This window comes from Spinacia oleracea, chromosome 1 (assembly GCF_020520425.1).
Source record: "Spinacia oleracea cultivar Varoflay chromosome 1, BTI_SOV_V1, whole genome shotgun sequence".
In the NCBI taxonomy this organism is placed as follows: domain Eukaryota; kingdom Viridiplantae; phylum Streptophyta; class Magnoliopsida; order Caryophyllales; family Amaranthaceae; genus Spinacia; species Spinacia oleracea.
The window spans coordinates 102,128,229-102,139,955 of NC_079487.1; positions in this window are offsets into that span (position 1 = coordinate 102,128,229).

Consider the following 11,727-nt stretch of genomic DNA (forward strand, 5'->3'; position numbering starts at 1 on the left):
TTTTTAAATGTGCTCCAAATCCTTGCAGCATCCCACTCTCTAGTTCCTTGTTTAAACAGACTGTTCACAGTGGTATTGAGTCTGTCATACGGTATGCCTTGTTTCAGTTGAGGTGTGCCTGAGGCTAGCCATCTTTCCTTCGCCATAAATGTATCACCATTATAAATAATCTTACTAAATCCTGTCTTTGCCGCAGAGACACATCTGCTCATACCCTTATAAGCCCAAGTGGCTTTGGCACTAGATTTCCCTGTTAAGCCAGCTTCCAATGGTGACATACCATAAGCCTTTCTATAGACTTTTGCGATGAGCGAGTCTGGGTTTTGATAAATACGGATTGCCTGCTTCACCAATAGGGCTTGATTAAACATCACAATATTACGAAGCCCTATCCCCCCCATACCCTTGGGCACTTCCAATTTCGCTCGATTCACCCAACAAATACCCCTGTGCATCGAACTTGTCCTCCACCAGTACCACATTAACAGGGAGTTTATTTTTTTGGAGATTAACTTTGGCACCAGAAATACTGCAAGAACATTTGAGCACAAAGAAGCTAAAATGCCATTTATTAGAAGGAGTCTACCTGCAGGAGAGAGGGATAGGTGCTTCCAGGAAGAGATCTTTTTTTGGACCTTCTCAACCAAGGGATCAAAAGCGTGGGATGATCTTCCATCCACCTCAATATTGCAGCCTAAATATCTCCCTAGTGAATCTGTGCATGGAGTTCCAAGAATCTGCTTTAACTCGTTTTTAATATTGCTTGGCGTATTCGGACTAAAAATCACGTTGGATTTGTCAAAGTTAATTGCTTCTCCTGAGACTTTGCAAAACAAATCAATTGTGTTTCTTATGTTCCTGCATGCTGAAGTGTTAGCTTGAAAACAAAACAAGGAATCATCAGCAAAAAATAAATGAGAAATAGAGGGAGAATGTTTAGTGATTCTAATGCCCTGCACTCTCTTCTGCTCTTCAAGTTGTAGAATCATCCGTGATAGGACTTCCATGACTAAAATGAAAAGGTATGGAGATATAGGGTCTCCCTGTCGTAGTCCACACTTTGGCTTGAACACCTCTGTTGGCTCACCATTGACAAGAATTGAATACGAAACCGTTGAGACACACTGCATGATCCAGTGTCTCCAAACCGCAGGAAATTCCATATGATCTAGAAGCCAGCCAATAAAATGCCAATTCACACGATCATATGCTTTATTCATATCTATTTTCAATATCGCAAATCTTCGCAAGCCTTTTTTCCTTCGTTTAACATAAGTGAGGACTTCATGGGCAAGCAAACAATTATCTCCCATTAGGCGTGTGGGCACAAAGGCATTCTGAAACGGACTAACCAAATCATTAAGAATTAACTTAAGGCGATTAGTGAGGCACTTAGAAACAATTTTGTAGATAACATTACACAGAATAATCGGCCTGAATTGAGAAGGTTTATCCGGACATTCCACTTTCGGAATTAAAGCAATGAGAGTATAATTCCACTCCCGTAGCAAATATCCCGAACGAAAGAAATACAGAACCGCCTCCACAACATCACTACCCACTATCTCCCAAGCCTTATGGAAAAAAACCGCAGGGACACCATCTGGACCAGGCGCTTTCAGCCCACCCATTTGGAACACTGCATTTTTAATATCAATATCATCGAACTGCTTGCTCAATATCTCCTTCTGTTGTTGGTTGAGCTTCACAAGAAGATTACTAAGATTTTCTGGAATCTCTGAGTGCTCAGTTTCATCATTATTCGTTTTGAATAGCTCTTTGAAATACCCAAGAAGGAGGCTTTTTATAGTATCACTATCAGCTGTCCATTCCCCACTATTATCTTGCAGCAGCTTGATTTCATTTCTTGTTTTCCTCATTTTTGCACAGCGGTAGAAAAAAGATCAAAATCTTGATTGTGGAAAACCAAATAATTTATGCAGACAACTCATCGTACACAACTCTGCTCATAGTAAAGATCAAAAAAAAAAAAATCTGCATCTACTATAAAATACGGAGTAAAAAGTAAGGTTTTATTTATCTTGAACTTAAAACTCTTCTTTAAAAAGAATTAAGACATGGAAACTATGTTAGATTAAGGATGTATGTGAATCAGAAGAGTTGATTTTCGATTGTGTTTTTTTTTAACGAATTCGATGGTTTCATCATAAGAGCTGGAAGATGAAGATGATTGTTTTTTTTTATTATAATATTTTTAATAAAATATAAAAGGGTAGTTAAGACTTTTTCAGTTTTGCACAAAGAAAGTATTTTCTGCATTTAGAAACTATGTTTTTCTTTTCAAAAATAAAAAATAAACAAAAATACACGAATATGATTTTTTACAAAATTGAATATTCAATACAAGATTTATAGGATATTGGATTTTTAATACAAGATCCAAATATAATATGCACATACACATATTTTACTTCTTTTTTTTCTTCTAAAATGAGAAAATAAAGTTTAGAATCTAGAAAGACTTAAATCTCAAAATCAAAAAATAAATATTGGTCATTTACTCCGCAATGTCGCATCCCCCTGTAGGTCTCACGCTGCTCTCACAACCTCTCATCTCATAGTCACTGGAGCGTCGTACTCAAACTCACTGGTAAGATCTCCTAATGCTTATTCTATAAGTTAGGGAAACCTTTGGTCTCCCTCCTTATAAATTAAATAGTCTATAGTACCCTCATTCACTAAATAATTAAATAATTAAGCTGAATTGATTAAAATAAATTATGCACTTCAACTTTCTTTTTGACCCTTTAACTTTTTTACGTAGTACATATGAATTATACCCAAAAAAACAGGAAATCAAATAAAAGTTGTCAAATACAATTAAGGGAAAAAATACATTACAATCAAAGAAAATCAGTGCAACAAAAAAACCCATAGTAGAGTTAAATATACAACGTAGATGCCTACTTTTGGTACTCGTCCCAATACGGCCAATTTGATAAAGATATAACCCACTTGCGAACAATGTACTTCGCTTAACTCAAGAACGACTATAACTAAGTGAGTAGATCGATCAGAGCCATAAATAAAACTGGTTTCCCGAAATAGCCAAACAGGAACCTAGTCGCAATTAGATCCTGACACGTACTCAGTCTTTGTCCCAACTCTTCCGAAAGATGAGTAAGCTAAAGTCTGCACAAACTAACCTGTGCGCAAGAATGATTCTTACGCGACGCAACGCAGCATAGTCGTGCGACTTTTCTCCACCACATGTAGGAAGCTTCTGGAGCCTTATCTTCCTAGGAAGAAATTCTTCACGACCGCCCTAAGCGACTTCGGCCGTGCATGATGCTTTTTACCCGATTATGAGGTTTAGAGTTGGTTTTCGGTGTGTTTGTGTTATGATAATGTATTTAAGTTTTAAGTTCGTGTTTGGGCTTCGAGTTTTGTATTTGAATTTCGAATCGAGGCTTGTTCTTGATAATACTGTCACTTGCGCTAGAAACCAGATCAATCTAAGTTTATCGACAATGTCGTCATTGAGCCTTTTTGGAGAGACACAATATTGATGTCTACACTAATCGAAATTATTTTTGGAGAGACACAATATTGATGTCTACACTAATCGAAATCATTTTTGGAGAGACACAATATTTATGTCTACACTAATTGAAATCACTACGATTATTTTTTTTTGTCCCATCATAGATCATAATTCATGAAAGTTTCTTTGATACTAGCATCTAATAACACGATTACATGTGTCATACATATGCAGGGTAAGGAAAACGATTCTTGCAAAATCTAAATGGCATAAACATGATTTGATATGAGATTCTCATATCTTGGGTACCTAAAAGGTGGACAGTGTGACAAAACTGAAGTTAGGGGGGGGGGGGAATGTAAAATGTTAATCCCTAATTGTGAGTTTAACTCGAAGAGTCATTATAATTTATTACCTTCTAGCTAGTTTGAATTTAACTTGTGCAATTTTACAAATGAGTTGGTCTCTTTTATTTTTCTTATTTTCATAAATAGAGCTACAAATGGCGTATGACATAAAATGAGATTTAATTCGCCCCTTCAGTAAACAAAACTTTAACCAACTAACTTAGTCGACTTCCACATAATTCATCTTTCAGGGTGTTGCACTCTTAGCTTGTCAAATATCTATTAAAATATCTAATATAGCTATAAGTCTATAACTATAACTAAAGTAAAAACTTTTAACTACACTAGTTGACACGTGTTGGATTCACATTTCACATTTACGTACTGCCTACACTTATCACCCCTATAATTATGTCATTTTGTGTAATCCTCCCACAACTCATTTTATTTACGCCGAGTATGGCGTATTTCACAAAAGGAAAAGAATAAAATTCATATCTCATGACTACACACTAAACAAAACTTGTTATGAATATTATGTGGATGCCCATTATACCCCTAGTATGTTTCCAGAATATTCTAGATCTTAGGGTTTATTGTTCCTCAAGCAAACTCTATTCTATTGTATGTATATATACCCTATTGTTCATGGAATAAGATACACATGAGTTGTTCTCTCCCAAATTCTCCTATTTCTCTGTATTTTACAACACGTTATCAGCACCAAACCCTAATCGACTGAGCGAACGAGAAACAAAGAAAGTCATCCATCCATCATTAAGGTACGTATTATTGAACTGCAACAAGTATCAATATTTAGCGATTCATGATTTCTTTTATTTGCTGGATGAGAAATATTTAGTGATTGAATTGATCGATGCGCCGACAGTATTGATATTTAGTGATTCAAGATTCATTGATTTGCTTGATGTGCTTATTTGATGATTTGCTTGATGAGTAATACGTAATACTTAGTGTTTTGCACCAAGTCTATTCTCTAACACGTGTTATGATTTGCTGATTTGTTGATTTCCTTATTATTTTCTCCGCACTAATACGCGTTAGATGATGACGATCTCTTTAATTTGGTTGATGATAGATATCACATTTAGATGATATAATTGCTTCGTATGCATTAATCACCATATCATAGTGTATTTTATTTTTCCCGAAAGCATAATTGCATTAATGATGTTTATAATTGCATTATACTTTGGAACTCTTAATATTCTTATGCATTAATGACAATATTATAGATGATAATTGCTTCATTATGATAATTACTTGGTCCGCCGAAATTTTATTTTTCCCGAAATATAGATCCGTTGCAATATGTGGGATACACTCATATTATAGTTTATTGCGTTTCGAATTATATATCTTTTGCAGTCACTACCTTAAATAATTTATGTGTATAAATTCGTTTTTTTTAATAACGGTATTAAATTACAACTTGACATGGGAATATATGTTTAGTATCTATAAGTCCTAATTTGCAATATTCAATTGTAGTGTGAACTATGTCGACCCTTACAAAACTCAAATTTGTGGCCCTTGATATTACTAAAAAAAAAAAAATTTATCTTGGGTGTTAGATGCTGAAATTCACCTAGATGCAAAGGATAAGTGGTGATACAATCAATGAAGTAAATATATGAACAAGGCAAATACACAGTGGTCTTAAAATTGAGTTTTTGACTGTAAAAGATCTACAAGTGCTTTGAAATAATCTAAAGGAGAGGTATGACTGTATGACCACCAGAAAACTGCAATATTACCTAAAGTTCGATATGACTGGTAACATTTAAGACTACAAGACTTTAAGTCTGTAACTCAATATAACTCAGCTATGTTCAGAATTTCTATTAAGAAATATTTTGAATTATATCTTGTCTCTTTGTGGCTGAAAAAAAAAATAATAATAATTAACGAGCTATTGATTAAAAATTAAGATTCACGTCCAACTGGTCATGCTACATTCCCTTAATCGAATGTGACATCCCATAATGGAAAAGAAAATATCACACAACAAAAGTGGTTGAGTACGTGGCCGGTCATGGACGTGGATACGAATATGGTCGAGTTTGAGGCCGAGATGCTTCTCTCAATAACTCATATCCCCACAAGAAGTGGGACAAAGATGTCAACAAACAAGAACAAGATAAAAATGATACTTGACCAATGTATGTTACAGCTATGGAGAAAAAGGGTATTGGTCTACTAAAACAAGTAGAATTTATAATAGAATTTACTAGATAATATTGAAGAACTTAAATATGTGGTCTTGCTCTCCCGTGAAGAAAATTATTTATCAAGGGTGTTATATGTTGAAATGCGAATATACGTACCCTTGACTGTTGTTTACAAATCAAAATAGGTTCACGACTTAAGTTTAGACTTTTGACCATTAAAGGCCCGCAGACTTTTTGGTGAAGTACAAGAAAATATGACCTCAAAAACTATAATAGTTTCTAAATCTTGTTGTCAAGATACCCTACATTTCTTTCATGAAACTATTGTGGTCCTGGAGACACGATATTTTTGAGAGAGATTTAAGAGTGTTTTTAAATAGTTATATATTGTTTTTTTTATGGATGAGACAAATAACGAAATCCTGAAGAAAAAATGTAACGCCCCGACCTCTAAATCACTTATTAAAGCATACTTAGCAGCGGAATTAACCTAATTTGGTCGGGACATTACCTGCCGTAATTCTCTTTTGAAAATTACAAGGCAACATCATACATAAGCCATAAAAACCTCCAATTAGTATAATAATCCTTTATATTCTCAAAATAAAAGTACATAACTTACTAAAAGTCTTTAATTAAACTATTAAAACTTAAGGCATAAACTAGGTGGGAATTATTAAAGTGAAAACCTCGCCACTACTCGTTCCCATCGTTCCCAGCGGTACCTAAAACAGAAAACAAAATAACGGTGAGCCGAAGACTCAGTAACGAACTATTCTAGCAACGTAAATTCATTTCAATTCATTTTATTTAATAACACAGGGAGAATAGAATAATGTAAAATATTTTATAAAGTCCTTTATTTAATTCATTTTCAACTTTAGGGTGCACATGCTAGTCGTGGCAAGTATGACATGGTGGAACGTCTTCCACGATGGACCGCTGTCCATAAACATGGGGCCTTGGCCCGAAAACATGAGAGCCTTGGCTCAATGGGCGGATGCCCCATGGGTACATGCATGACCGAGAATCGTAACCTGTGAACATATACTGCCCAACGGACTAGGAATTTCACTTTCATTTATCATGTTTCGTTTAATTTTACATTTTAGTCTTTTTACTTCAGTTGAAGTAACATAATTCCTTTGGATCATAAGATCAAACATCCTTTCTTTCCTGGTTTCTTAAAAACAGCATTTTATAAGAAATTCAATCAATCATCATAGCATTTTATAATCAATCATAAAATAAGGAATAATTCCATCAAATCATATTATAATAAATTATTCAATAAAATCATATTTCATTTCCCGCAATTCATAAAACATGTCAAAACATTCATTTAATAAATCAATCATACGTTGTAATTTCATAATCACATTTATAAGGGAATTGCGGGTACTAGCAATAGCCGTTACCTCAACCGTAGTTTTATATTTCCCGTCTGATGGATCGTTCTTCCTGAGCTCCAAGTCCGCTTTCTTTCAAAATATTAAATTTGTTGAATTAGTATTACGACGATAAATAATTTAAAATCAATATTTTATAAATCATAAATTTATAAATAAAGAATTTAATTAACGAATTTTAATAAAAAGTATAATTCCGAAATTTAATGAAAATATTATTATTGAATGAAATTTTAATCGAAATATATATATTTATATTTCATAAAACCGGTTTTCATGAAAATATTATTTAAATTCCGTTTTTAATAAATAAAACTAGTAACTTATTTTCGTAAAATCGATAATAAAACCTGAAAAATAATAAACATTTTATTAGTAATTAATCATTTTATTAAATCATAGGCATTGATATGTTAAAATCTGATAATTATAAATCAACCTTAAATCACCCAAAAAGCCCAAATTGAGAAATGGCCCAACCTAAAATTGGGTTTGAGGGAAGATAAAAGTCAAGGCTATAAAATTAGGAATTGGATTCCTCTTTCTTATTTTTTTTTTTGTTCTCGGTTTCCTGGGAAAACAGGCAAGAACAGGGGAGGGAGTGCGAAGCAGGGGCACGAAGGAGAGGAGGAGAGAAGGGAGGGAAGGATGACTGAGCTGGGCGGCGCAGCAGCGCAAATCCGCGCCGGAGGCGACGGTTATGGTGGTTTGTGCGGTGGTGGTACAGGCGAGGGAAGGGGGAGGGAGTGCGAAGCAAAGGGAGGAAGCAGGGGAGGTTGAGGGGAGAGGAGGGTGGCACTGGGTTCGGGTCTTGGGAGGATATAAGGGCGGAGCACCGAGGTTTTGAGACGGAGGTTGGCCGGAGAGAGGAGGAGGGTGACTGGAGGTGGTGGAGCGCGACGGTGGTGGTGCAACGAGGCAGAGGAGGAGGGGAAAGGAACAGGGGAGTGCGGTGCTTCGAGGAGGGGGAAAGGGAAGTGCGGTGAGGTGCGGTGGTGTTTCTGGCTGGCCGAGTGGTGCTGGGGTGGTGGTCGAACAGTGGTGGGAATGGTGGTGGTCGGTGGCTGTTGTGGTGGTTAATGGTGGTGATGGTTCGAAGCAGAGAGGAGGAGGAGAATTGAAAATCAGAATTTGTTTTTGATTGAATTTCCTGAAATGGAAATGCAATTTGTATATCAATATTGAAAAGTTTACTTGGGGTCCAAGGGGTTGAATTTGGACAGAATTGAGGGAAGGAGGGAAGGAAATTTCCTTCCTGGTTTATACGTGGAGAGCAAGGGAAGAGGGAAAAGTGAATTTTTGGTTCCTTGAGGGCATTTTCGTAATTTCACAATATTAGGCAAAAAAATTCAGAAATTGTTGTAATTTTCAGAAATTTATAAAAATAGAAATGTTTAATTAAAATCAAGTTTTAAAATAATTCTTTATAAAAAAAAAAAATCCTTAACGAAAAATAAATTTAGTTTCCGAATATAATAAGAACGTTTCGAAATTATTCGATTTTCAAAATAAATTACGAAATAATTAATATTTAAATAATAGCTCAAGCTCGTAAATTTGAAATTAAATTATAAACTGAAAAAGAAATCGTGTAACAATATTAAAAATTCAAGCGAAATAAAACTTCGTTAATTAAAATAAAGTTCGAATTTAGGAATTAAAATGATTTTAAGTTAAATAAAAATAATTAAGCATAATTAATCGAGTTTTAAAAATTCGGGGTATTACATTCTTACCCCCTTAGAAAAAGTTTCGTCCTCGAAACTTGAAAAATTAGATTTATAAAATGATTGCTGAAAATTGAAAACGCTTGAATAAAGGCATGATGTTTTATTTTAAAACCAAGATCTCACAATTTTATTTCAATCCCTACAATGTCTAGCCTTCGTTCCGCCATCATCTTTTAGGACTCCGCTTCAACTCGAGACCTAGAATCGAAGAGTAAAGAATGCAAAAGGGGCAAAACTATATATTGATCCTTAATCGTCATTAAGGTCAATTACATTTCGCTATCGTCTTTCGTATCTCCACTTGATTTCATATAATAGGATCGAGGAGCAAAGAACGAAAAAAGGGGCAAACTTGTTAGCATAGACTAGGCTCCTATTTTACTTTGCGAGATCCTGTTTGAAAATATTTTCCACCAAAACAGTAGTTTTTAATGCAAAATTATAATTCTGAAAATATATGTATATATAATGAAAATAAATATTTATCTATCAATTGCAAGACTCAAATAGTTGTAAAAGTTATTTATTATAATAATAATCTCGTACTCTGAGCTCGGGAGAACTTCCATTGGAGACGGCTTCCATGTATAACCATTAGTTATTATCAACACAATCATGCCAGCGTAAACATAATCCATAAAGCATATCATAAAGAAATAATTCTTAATTGAAACGTGCACAATTAACATAAGCATAATATTCATATACTAGTGATGGTAACACATCTTAGTTTGAGACTCAATTAGCGCATATCGCTTCCAAAATTTTCATCATTAATTAACCTTATTCATAAAACATCGTGATTCGTAAATCATATCGTTTTTAGGCGATTATTTGGACATATTGCGTTTTCGTTTTGCTCTTGAGCCTCTTTGCTGCAGGAATCTTGTCGTTGTCTTTCTTTATTCGTTTCGTTTTGATTTCGATCTCCAGTCTTTCGTCTATGTTGAGTGACTTCGTTAACTGCGATCGTTGCAGGGGTTCGAATCCAATCACGTGACTAGAAATATATCGTTAGACATATGACTTCGTTACTTATCCTTAGGTCGAAAAATCTCATATTTTGCGAAGAATGTTAAGCCATCAAGCATGCCTTTATCATAAACAATCTAGCTTCTAGAAAACTTAGTTCATCCTACCTGGTTTTACAAACATGTCATTTTGTCAATTTCTATTCTCAACTCCATTTCATTCCTCAATCATTCATAACTCTTTTCGAATTTCATAACATTCATTAATATCATCAACCTGATAGACATAATTCTTGATAACTTATTTCAATGCTTTATATGCAACCTCAATTTCATGTCCTCGCCATAAATCGTACTTTTCCTCATAACATTTTTGCAAAACCTTACATTCTCTAGTTCAACTTCCTTTATGGAGATTATCAAGTATCCTTTTAAATAAATACACAAAAATACTCCCTATTAAAGGCGCGAAAAGGTAAACCAAGAATACCATCAACGTAACTGACATACTAATTCCTGATTACTTGTTTTGGTATAATTCTCAGAACTTCATGTGTACATTCAATTTCATCTTTTCACCATAAATCATATTCTTTCATAACTTTTAAAAGTTCTAGCTTAGCTTCCTTAACATATATGAATACACACTTAGGTACCTACAACCACAAAACAATCATTATGAAGGGTGCGGAAAAGTAACTCATAAATCAATCATAACTTGAACGCTTTAAACCTTGAATAACCTTAATTTAATTGGTGATTCGCCACTTATAAACATACAAACTCATGCTCTTTCGGTAATCTATCCTTTAACCTTATTGACAGACTAATTCTTGATAGCTTTATTTTGGTAAAATCCTCAAGATCTTATTCATGTGTCAACTCAAATAGGTCCTTTATCATAACTTATGTTGGGTTCATAACTTTTCTGTATAACTCCTTAGCTTCCTTAATAGAGGCATAAGGCATACCAATCATCTTCTAGATAATAGACTTTAGTACTCATAAACATTAATGTATTCGTCATGACTAACACGGGGAGGTAACCCTAGAATCAATATCATTCATAACTTTGAACACTTTAAACCTAAAATAACCTCAACTTAATTAGTGATCCATCACTCATGAAATACATCCTTGGTCTCGTTTGGTACTATAATATTTATTCTATCCTTAAAGATTTCATAACCATGAAAATTCCTCAAAACAATTCATATCCACAAAATCTTTGAGTTCGCATCGTGCTTAACTTAACTTCTTCCAAGGAAATGCTTAAACTTTGCCTAGTTTATCTAAGATAGAAAAACTCATAACATGACATGTGACGGTAAACATAAAATCCAGGGAAGTTCGATTCTAAAGCGAGAGAGAGCTAAATCAAAATAATATCGGCGTTGGCGTCATCTTTGTCCTTTATCATGTAATCTCTTACGTATGTTGACGAGCGTGATGGATTTAGCATTGTTGTTGCTTCGTTCATGATTGGTCGAGGTTGATGTTCCGATATTCGTTGGAGGTGGTTTAGGACATTCTTTAACGAAATAATCTTTTCCTTGACATAAATAAAAAGTAT